We start from the raw sequence: 9,555 nt of genomic DNA, 5'->3' as shown, positions 1-9,555 counted from the left end.
TTTCATAAGAACACCATTGGTTCTAGTTTACAAGGGCCAATTTCTTTCCTTGTTTACGGTAGATTTGGGCGGACATAGTTGTTGCATAAGTAAGCACACATTTAGTTATATCTGTATCAGCGTAATGACGAGCCATAGTCGCTTCAGCGATGCACCAAATTGTTTACTAAGATATTAACTTGCGACATGGATTATTTCTGCTTGGTGCTAGGAAGGATCTGTTGTTATCTTAAGTTAGCATATTGTAGTATGGGTGTTGGACTTTCTGATGCAACTTAATGTCTGTAGTTCCTTTCTCCATTTTTCAACTGTAGATTTGACGATGGATGGTCCAGGTGACTTGGAAAGTGTTGATCTTTGCTTAATCTGAACACATGGAATTGTTATGAAGAGATGTTATTTCTCCACGAATCCAACAAAGGGGTGGTGGCGCAGTTGGCTAGCGCGTAGGTCTCATAGCTATAACGTGAGTGATCCTGAGGTCGAGAGTTCGACCCTCTCTCACCCCACCAAAAATTGGCCTTGTGATGATGAAACGCTCGGTGACAACTTGGGTCGTCATACCTACATCTGAATCATCAGCTGAAATTGAGCTAATCTGAACCTGATCTCCTTTTTTTCTTTTTTTCGCAGACCCATGAAAGAAAGTCATAGCCTCAACTTTATAGCATATTGTTTGGACCAAAGTCTCTTAGTGCAAGACCTTTTGTAAACGCTATAGCGTGCTATAACGGAGCTATAGCGGGCTTTTTAAAATAGTGGTTCTGCTGCAGCCGCCTTTGATGATTGATTCCAAGTCGCTGGCTAGGGTGGCCTACTACTACATTTCGTAAGCACACCATTGGTTCTAGTTTACAAGGGCCAATTTCTTTTCTTCTTTACGGTAGATTTGGCCAGACATAGTAGCTGCATAAGTAAGCGGACAGTTAGTTATATCTGTATCAGCGCAATGACGAGCCGTAGTCGCTTCAGCGATGCACCAAATTGGTTACTAAGATATTAACTTGCGACTTGGATTATTTCCGCTTGGTGCTAGGAAGGATCTGTTGTTATATTAAGTTAGCATATTGTAGTATGGGTGTTGGACTTTCTGATGCAACTTAATGTCTGTAGTTCCTTTCTCCCTTTTTCAACTGTAGATTTGACGATGGATGGTCCAGGTGATTAGGAAAGTGTTGATCTTTGCTTAATCTGAACACATGGAATTGTTATGAAGAGATGTTATTTCTCCACTAATCCAACAAAGGGGTGGTGGCGCAGTTGGCTAGCGTGTAGGTCTCATAGCTATAACGTGAGTGATCTTGAGGTCGAGAGTTCGAGCCTCTCTCACCCCACCTAAAATTGGCCTTGTGATGATGAAACGCTCGGTGACAACTTGGGTCGTCACACCTGATGGGGTCATGTACCTAGGGTAGGGTCACAGACCTCATCTAAGTACCTTGCTCAACGACACCCTTGGAAGAGGTCACCTTCCAGTCGACCAACGAGGACTCACTCGACTGACTTGAAGGACTCGACCACAAAGACTCACTCGACCACCAGAAGGTCAAGAGGCACTCTTCATTGCAACGGCATGTAATTAAGTAGACTTTATGATAGTAAAGACACTTTATGTGGGGCGTTACCAGTAACGCCCCGGACTTAACTCACCTTAAACCCTCTCCTACGTGGGCTGGCTGGGGTCCTGGCACACTCTATATAAGCCACCCCCCTCCACAGGTCAAGGGGTTCGGCACCTTGTAACTCATATACTCATAATCCACTCGACCGCCTCCGTGCTCCGAGACGTAGGGCTATTACTTCTTCCGAGAAGGGCCTGAACTCGTACGTCCCTTGTGTTTACAACCTCTCCATAGCTAGGATCTTGCCTCTCCATGCCTACCCCCCACTCTACTGTCAGGCTTAGAACCACGACAGTTGGCGCCCACCTTGGGGCAGGTGTTTTAGCAATTTTGTGGAGAAGTTGAGATTCTTCCGAGTACTGTCATGATGGTGGCTGCTGGAGTTTTGGTCGCGGGTCGAGAGATCCGTCTCGGTGCTCTCACCTTCATCGCCGACGACTCCGCCTGGCTCCAGGAGGCTCCACTCGACGTTGATGCGCTCCCCGTCCGCGGTGCGACGCATTTTCGCGCATGTGTCTGCGGCGTTCTGCTGCGGCAACCGTCGACCCCATATCGGTCGACTCCTCCATCGTCCACCCTCCCGGTCTCCCGCCAGCGCAAGCGCTCGGGCCGGTCGAGGCTTCAACGGTGGGTGAGGCACGCGGTGGCTCGCCAGACGGCCGCCTCTCATGTTGCGGCAATCGAGCCCGACGAATCTCTCTACGGCCTGTTCGATCTGTCGACTGGCTCCGTAGAGACTGCATCCGAGTGCGATAGCAGTGATCCAGCGGCGGAAATCCTGATGGTCGACGGGCCCCGCAGTCCCCCTGGCTTCGCCCGTGATGGTGGAGCAGGCGACGGAGGCGACCCCGCATGAGACCACGAAGAGTACCAGCCCGAGCCACTCGACTCTCTGCAAAGAGAGGAACTTCGCCGCAAGAACGTGGATGCCCTGCGTACGCCCATCGCAGGAGAAACCCCCGAGGCTCACGCCTTGGAGGAGGCACGTTTGGCCAACTTGGCTGAACGCACTCGACTGGAGAATCTTCAGCGAGCACTCGACGAGCGCGCGTGGCAACGATTTCCCGACAACAGTCGACGTCAACTCTTCCCGCCGACTCAGGTATATCGAACCCCAATCCAAAATTTAGCAGCTGCGACCCGTATAGCAGAGTCTATCCAGCCTTCTCAGTCGGAAGCTGGCAGAGGCTTGATGCAGATCAGGGATCTGCTCCGGGCAGCAGGAGATCAGAATTCGGCCGTGTCGCAGTCGCGCAACAGAATTCACAGTCGATCCGTCGCTGCGAATACGGTTCAGTCGGCTCACAGCCCCAGATCGCCTCCGTGGCGTGAAGGGCGCGAGAATCGGCGAGACCAATATGGCGACCGACTCGACCGAGATGATAGGCGTCGAGTGCCCAATTCCCCTCCGAGGGGTGGGTCTTACACTCCTCGGCAGCAAGATGACAGGCGTCAGCTCAGTGCGGGGCGAAGGGTTCCAGTCGACCCCAGAGAACCAGGCTTCGACGCGCGGTCCATTATCGTGCAAGGTTTGGTCGACCGGAATAGAGCCCATCGAGGTGGACTCGACAGAGATGCGCCCACAAGCAGTCGAGTGCATGTTTCTGGTCCTGAGTGTTTCAGCAGAGCTATCAGAGCCGCAGTTATCCCTCCCAATTTCAGGTTGGCAACAGGAGTCAGCAAGTTCACTGGTGAGTCTAAGCCTGAAACTTGGCTCGAGGACTACCGAGTGGCGGTTCAGATTGATGGTGGAAACGACGAGGTGGCCATGAAGCATTTGCCCCTCATGCTGGAAGGTTCTGCCAGGGCATGGTTGACTCAATTACCTCCTAGCAGCATTTACACTTGGGAAGATCTGTCCCGAGTGTTCATCAGAACATTTGAAGGAACTTGCAAGCGACCAGCTGGGCTGACAGAGTTGCAAGTCTGCGTGCAGAAGACCAATGAGACTCTCAGAGAGTATATTCAGAGATGGATCACTTTGCACCATACTGTGGAGAATGTGTCTGATCACCAGGCAGTCTGCGCCTTCAAGGATGGCGTCAAGAACAGAGAATTAAGTTTGAAATTTGGTCGAACCGGTGACATGACCTTGAGTCGGATGATGGAGATTGCTACCAAGTACGCCAACGGCGAAGAAGAAGACCGACTCCGAAGCGGCAAGCACAAGCCAACCCAGTCGGAAAAGGGAAACTCCAGTCGGAAACAAAAGCGGAAGGCTGAACCAGCAGCTCCTGGAGAGGCTCTGGCCGTGACTCAGGGAAAGTTTAAGGGGAAACCAAAAGGATCCTGGAACCCTAAGAAGGTAAAGGATAAAGAAGGGAACAATGTAATGGATATGCCATGTCACATCCACACGAAGAAAGACGAAGAGGGTAATATCATCTACCCGAAGCACACCACTCGCCAATGTCGACTCCTGATCCAGCAGTTTCAGGGAAAACAGTCTAAGGACAAGGAGAAGGAGTCGGACAAGGCCGAAGACAAGGAGGACAGTGAGGAAGGATATCCGCATATCAACTCCACTCTGATGATCTTTGCAGATGTGGAAAGCAAGAGTCGATTGAAAGTCATTAACCGAGAGGTGAACATGGTTGCCCCAGCAAAAGCAAATTATCTGAAATGGTCCCAAATACCCATCACATTCGACCAATCTGATCACCCGACTCATATTGCCACCCCTGGGAGGCAAGCCTTGGTGGTCGATCCAGTTGTCGAAGGCACTCGACTGACAAAAGTGCTTATGGACGGTGGAAGCGGGTTGAATTTGTTGTATGCAGACACACTGAAAGGAATGGGCATTCCGATGTCCCGACTGAGCACTAGTAACATGAGCTTTCATGGAGTTATACCAGGGAAGAAATCCGAGTCACTCGGCCAAATAGCTTTGGACGTGGTGTTTGGTGATTCGAAACATTTTCGCAAAGAAAAGTTGACGTTTGAGGTTGTGGATTTTCAGAGTGCATATCATGCCATTTTGGGGAGACCAGCTTACGCACGGTTCATGGCTCGACCATGTTACGTGTACCTCAAATTGAAGATGCCCGGCCCCAAAGGAGTGATCACTGTCACCGGTGATCGGAAAAAGGCAGAAGAGTGCTTTCAGAAGGGCTCAAAGATTGCCGATTCCCAGGTGACAGCGGTCGAGTTCGAGGAATACAAGCAAAACGCAGATCCGAGTGACTTGCTGCGATCCAAGAAACCCGCCACAGAGTCTGCATTTCAGTCATCCGGTGAGACGAAGCCTGTTCAAATTCACTCGACCGACCCCGATGCAGCTCCGACCCGCATCTCCACAACACTCGACCCAAAATAGGAAGAAGCGCTCATCCAGTTCCTCCGTGAGAACTGGGACATTTTTGCATGGAAGCCCGCTGACATGCCAGGTGTTCCCAGGGGACTGGCTGAGCATCGCCTAAGAGTCGACTCATCTGCAAAACCAGTCAAAGAGCATCTTCGGCGGTCCGCCGTCCAGAAGAGAAAAGCCATTGGTGAGGAAGTGGCTCGACTGTTGGCGGCAGGATTTATCCGAGAGATATACCACCCCGAGTGGCTCGCTAATGTCGTCATGGTTCCTAAGAAGGACAAGTCGCTGCGAATGTGCATTGATTTCAAGCACATCAACCGGGCCTGCCCGAAAGATCATTTTCCTCTCCCTCGCATAGATCAAATTGTTGACTCGACCGCGGGATGCGAGAGATTATCTTTTCTAGATGCCTATTCCGGGTACCACCAGATCCGTCTGTACGGACCCGACGAGGTAAAAACAGCTTTCATCACTCCATTCGGGTGCTTCTGCTATATCACCATGCCGTTCGGCCTCAAGAATGCCGGAGCCACATTTATGCAAATGATTCAGAAGTGTCTACTCACTCAAATCAGTCGGAATGTGGAAGCATATATGGATGATATCATTGTCAAGTCGCGAAAAGGTTCCGACCTGCTCGCTGATCTCGCCGAAACATTTGCCAACCTCAGAAGGTATGATATCAAGCTCAATCCATCAAAGTGCACATTTGGAGTTCCTGGTGGCAAGTTACTCGGTTTTCTCGTTTCCGAACGGGGAATCGACGCTAATCCAGAGAAGATCGGCACTATTCTCCGAATGAAACGCCCTGTGCGAGTGCACGATGTCCAGAAACTTACTGGATGCTTGGCCGCATTAAGTCGATTCATCTCACGACTCGGTGAAAAGGCATTGCCTCTTTACCGACTGATGAAGAAGGCAGACAAGTTCGAGTGGACTCCAGAAGCTGATGCAGCGTTTGCCGAGCTAAAAGCTCTGCTCTCCACCCAGCCGGTGCTTGCTGCTCCAATCAGCAAAGAGCCTCTGTTGCTCTATATCGCAGCCACAGGACAAGTCGTCAGTACTGTGCTTACGGTCGAGCGGGAAGAAGAAGGCAAAGCTCTCAAAGTTCAGCGCCCAGTGTATTATTTGTCTGAAGTCTTGACTCCATCCAAGCAGAGATATCCTCATTATCAGAAGCTTGTGTATGCAATATACATGACCACAAAGAAGGTTGCTCATTACTTCTCTGATCATTCCATCACAGTCGTCAGCGATGCTCCACTATCAGAGATTTTGCACAACAGAGATGCAACTGGTCGAGTGGCCAAATGGGCGATTGAACTTCTTCCCCTTGATATCAAGTTTGAGGCAAAGAAAGCCATTAAGTCCCAGGCAATAGCAGATTTCCTCGCCGAGTGGATTGAACAGCAGCAGCCGACTAAAATTCACTCGGAGCATTGGACCATGTTCTTTGATGGCTCTAAGATGTTGAATGGTTCCGGTGCTGGGGTTGTCCTGGTTTCCCCCAGAGGAGATAAGCTCAGATATGTGCTCCAGATTCACTTTGATTCCTCCAACAATGAGGCAGAATATGAGGCCCTCTTATATGGATTGCGCATGGCCATTTCACTCGGCGTCCGTCGCCTGATGGTCTATGGCGACTCGGATTTAGTGGTCAACCAAGTGATGAAGGAGTGGGACGTGAGAAGCCCAGCCATGACTGGATACTGCAGTGCAGTGAGGAAGCTGGAAAAGAAGTTCGAGGGGTTGGAGCTCCATCATATACCCCGACTGAAAAATCAAGCAGCTGATGATCTAGCAAAGATAGGTTCCAAGAGAGAAGCCATTCCGAGTGGTGTGTTCTTGGAGCATATACACACTCCGTCAGTCAAAGAAGATCCTTTCACCGAAGAAGCCCCACAGCCCAAGAGTGCCACAGATCCGACTGAGGTTGAAGTCCCAGCGGTGGTCGACTTGATCATGGAGGTCTTGGTGGTCATTCCCGACTGGACAGTTCCATATATCGCGTATATCCTGAGAAAAGAGCTTCCGGAGGATGAGGAAGAGGCTCGACAGATCGTCCGTCGATCTAAGGCCTTTATCGTAATCAAAGGACAATTATTCAGAGAAAGCGTGACTGGAGTTGGTCAGAAGTGCATAACACCAGAAGAAGGTCGACTCATCCTCAATGATATCCACTCGGGGACCTGTGGTCATCATGCGTCCTCTCGGACCATCGTGGCCAAAGCATACCGAGCCGGATTTTACTGGCCAAAGGCGAATGAGATGGCAAAGGAGATAGTGGATAAGTGCGAGGGATGTCAGTTCTACTCGAATATGTCGCACAAGCCTGCATCGGCTCTAAAGACCATCCCACTCGTCTGGCCTTTCGCAGTATGGGGTTTGGACATGGTCGGTCCTTTGAGAATAGGACGAAGCGGCTTCACGCATGTACTGGTGGCAGTCGACAAGTTCACCAAGTGGATCGAGGCTAAACCAATCAAGAACCTTGACACCGGTACTGCTGTTAGCTTCATCAGGGAACTAATATTCAGATATGGAGTCCCGCACAACATCATTACGGATAATGGGTCGAACTTTGACTCGGAGGAATTCAGAGATTTCTGTAACTCCCAAGGCACACGGGTCGACTATGCTTCAGTCGCCCATCCGCAGTCGAATGGACAAGTAGAGCGAGCTAATGGCCTGATTCTCAAGGGATTGAAACCCTGACTGATGCGTGATCTCAAGCATGCAGCTGGAGCTTGGGTCGACGAACTTCCCTCAGTGCTTTGGGGGCTGCGGACCACACCTAATCGGTCGACCGGAAGAACTCCATTCTTCTTGGTCTACGGAGCTGAAGCAGTCTTGCCGAGTGATCTTCTCCACAATGCTCCTCGAGTTGAAATCTACAACGAAGCAGAAGCTGAACAAGCGCGGCAGGATGCAGTCGATCTTTTAGAGGAAGAAAGGGAGATGGCTCTGATCCGGTCGACCATCTACCAACAAGATTTGCGTCGTTTCCACGCCAGAAATGTGAGAGGTCGAGCCTTCCAGGAAGGAGATTTAGTTCTCCGAGTGGATCAGCACAAACCACACAAGCTTGCTCCTTCTTGGGAAGGTCCCTTCATCGTCACCAAGGTTCTCCACAACGGGGCGTACCGTCTTTACAACGTCGAGCATAATATCGACGAGCCCCGAGCTTGGAACGCGGAACTACTCCGCCCATTTTACACTTAAGTTTTATCACTCGGATGAGTTGCAATAAAGTACTTCTGTAGTTCATGGACCTCAAAATAATAGTGTCATAGTTCCTCCATAATTTTTGTCACTTTTTATTTTTGTCCAATAAAATTCCCCCTCAGTGGGTGACTTAGCCGTGAATCCGTTTCGCCTAAGTTTGTAAAAATCCTACCGAGTGGTGAGCCAGACTCCCACTCGGAGGCTTAGCTGCGAATCCGTTTCGCCTAAGTTATCGAAATCCTACCGAGTGGTAAGCCAGACTTCCACTCGGGGGCTTAGCTGCAGCCCTGTGCTCGCCTAAGTTTGTAAAAATCCTACCAAGTGAAGAGCAAACCTCTCACTCGGGGGCTTAGCTGCAGTCCAAGCACTCGCCTAAGATATAAAAATCCTACCAAGTGAAGAGCAAACCTTCCACTCGGAGGCTTAGCTGCAGTCCAAGTACTCGCCTAAGTTATCAAAATCCTACCGAGTGAAGAGCAAACCTCTCACTCGGGGGCTTAGCTGCAGTCCAAGCACTCGCCTAAGTTATAAAAATCCTACCGAGTGAAGAGCAAACCTCTCACTCGGAGGCTTAGCTGCAGCCCAGTGCTAGCCTAAGTTATCAAAATCCTACCGAGTGAAGAGCAAACCTCTCACTCGGAGGCTTAGCTGTAGCCCAGTGCTAGCCTAAGTTATCAAAATCCTACCGAGTGAAGAGCAAACCTCTCACTCGGAGGCTTAGCTGCAGTCCAAAGCACTCGCCTAAGTTTGTAAAAATCCTACCGAGTGAAGAGCAAACCTCTCACTCGGGGGCTTAGCTGCAGTCCAAGCACTCGCCTAAGATATAAAAATCCTACCGAGTGGTAAGCCGAACTTCCACTCGGAGGCTTAGCTGCAGTCCAAGTACTCACCTAAGATATAAAAATCCTACCGAGTGGTAAGCCGGACTTCCACTCGGAGGCTTAGCTGTAGTCCAAGTACTCGCCTAAGTTATCAAAATCCTACCGAGTGAAGAGCAAACCTCTCACTCGGGGGCTTAGCTGCAGTCCAAGCGCTCGCCTAAGTTATAAAAATCCTACCGAGTGAAGAGCAAACCTCTCACTCGGAGGCTTAGCTGCAGCCCAGTGCTAGCCTAAGTTATCAAAATCCTACCGAGTGAAGAGCAAACCTCTCACTCGGAGGCTTAGCTGCAGCCCAGTGCTAGCCTAAGTTATCAAAATCCTACCGAGTGAAGAGCAAACCTCTCACTTGGGGGCTTAGCTGCAGCCCAGTGCTAGTCTAAGATATGAAAATCCTACCGAGTGAAGAGTAAACCTCTCACTCGGAGGCTTAGCTGCAGCCCAGTGCTCGCCTAAGTTATAAAAATCCTACCGAGTGGTAAGCCGGACTTCCACTCGGAGGCTTAGCCGCAGCCCAGTGCTC

The 9,555-nt window shown here is 50.4% G+C and overlaps 1 non-coding gene across 1 annotated transcript; it reads left to right on the top strand.

Moving 5' to 3' along the window:
- The first annotated feature begins 420 nt into the window (after nt 1-420).
- Nucleotides 421-509, top strand: TRNAM-CAU. The gene is given in 2 exon segments: nt 421-458; nt 474-509. It is a non-coding gene; the product is annotated as a tRNA-Met (tRNA).
- The last annotated feature ends 9,046 nt before the right edge of the window (nt 510-9,555 follow it).

Source organism: Triticum dicoccoides, chromosome 6B (assembly GCF_002162155.2).
Source record: "Triticum dicoccoides isolate Atlit2015 ecotype Zavitan chromosome 6B, WEW_v2.0, whole genome shotgun sequence".
Classification (NCBI taxonomy): Eukaryota; Viridiplantae; Streptophyta; class Magnoliopsida; order Poales; family Poaceae; genus Triticum; species Triticum dicoccoides.
The sequence above is the reverse complement of the archived record's forward strand: the minus strand, read 5'-3'. Positions and strand labels throughout refer to the sequence as shown.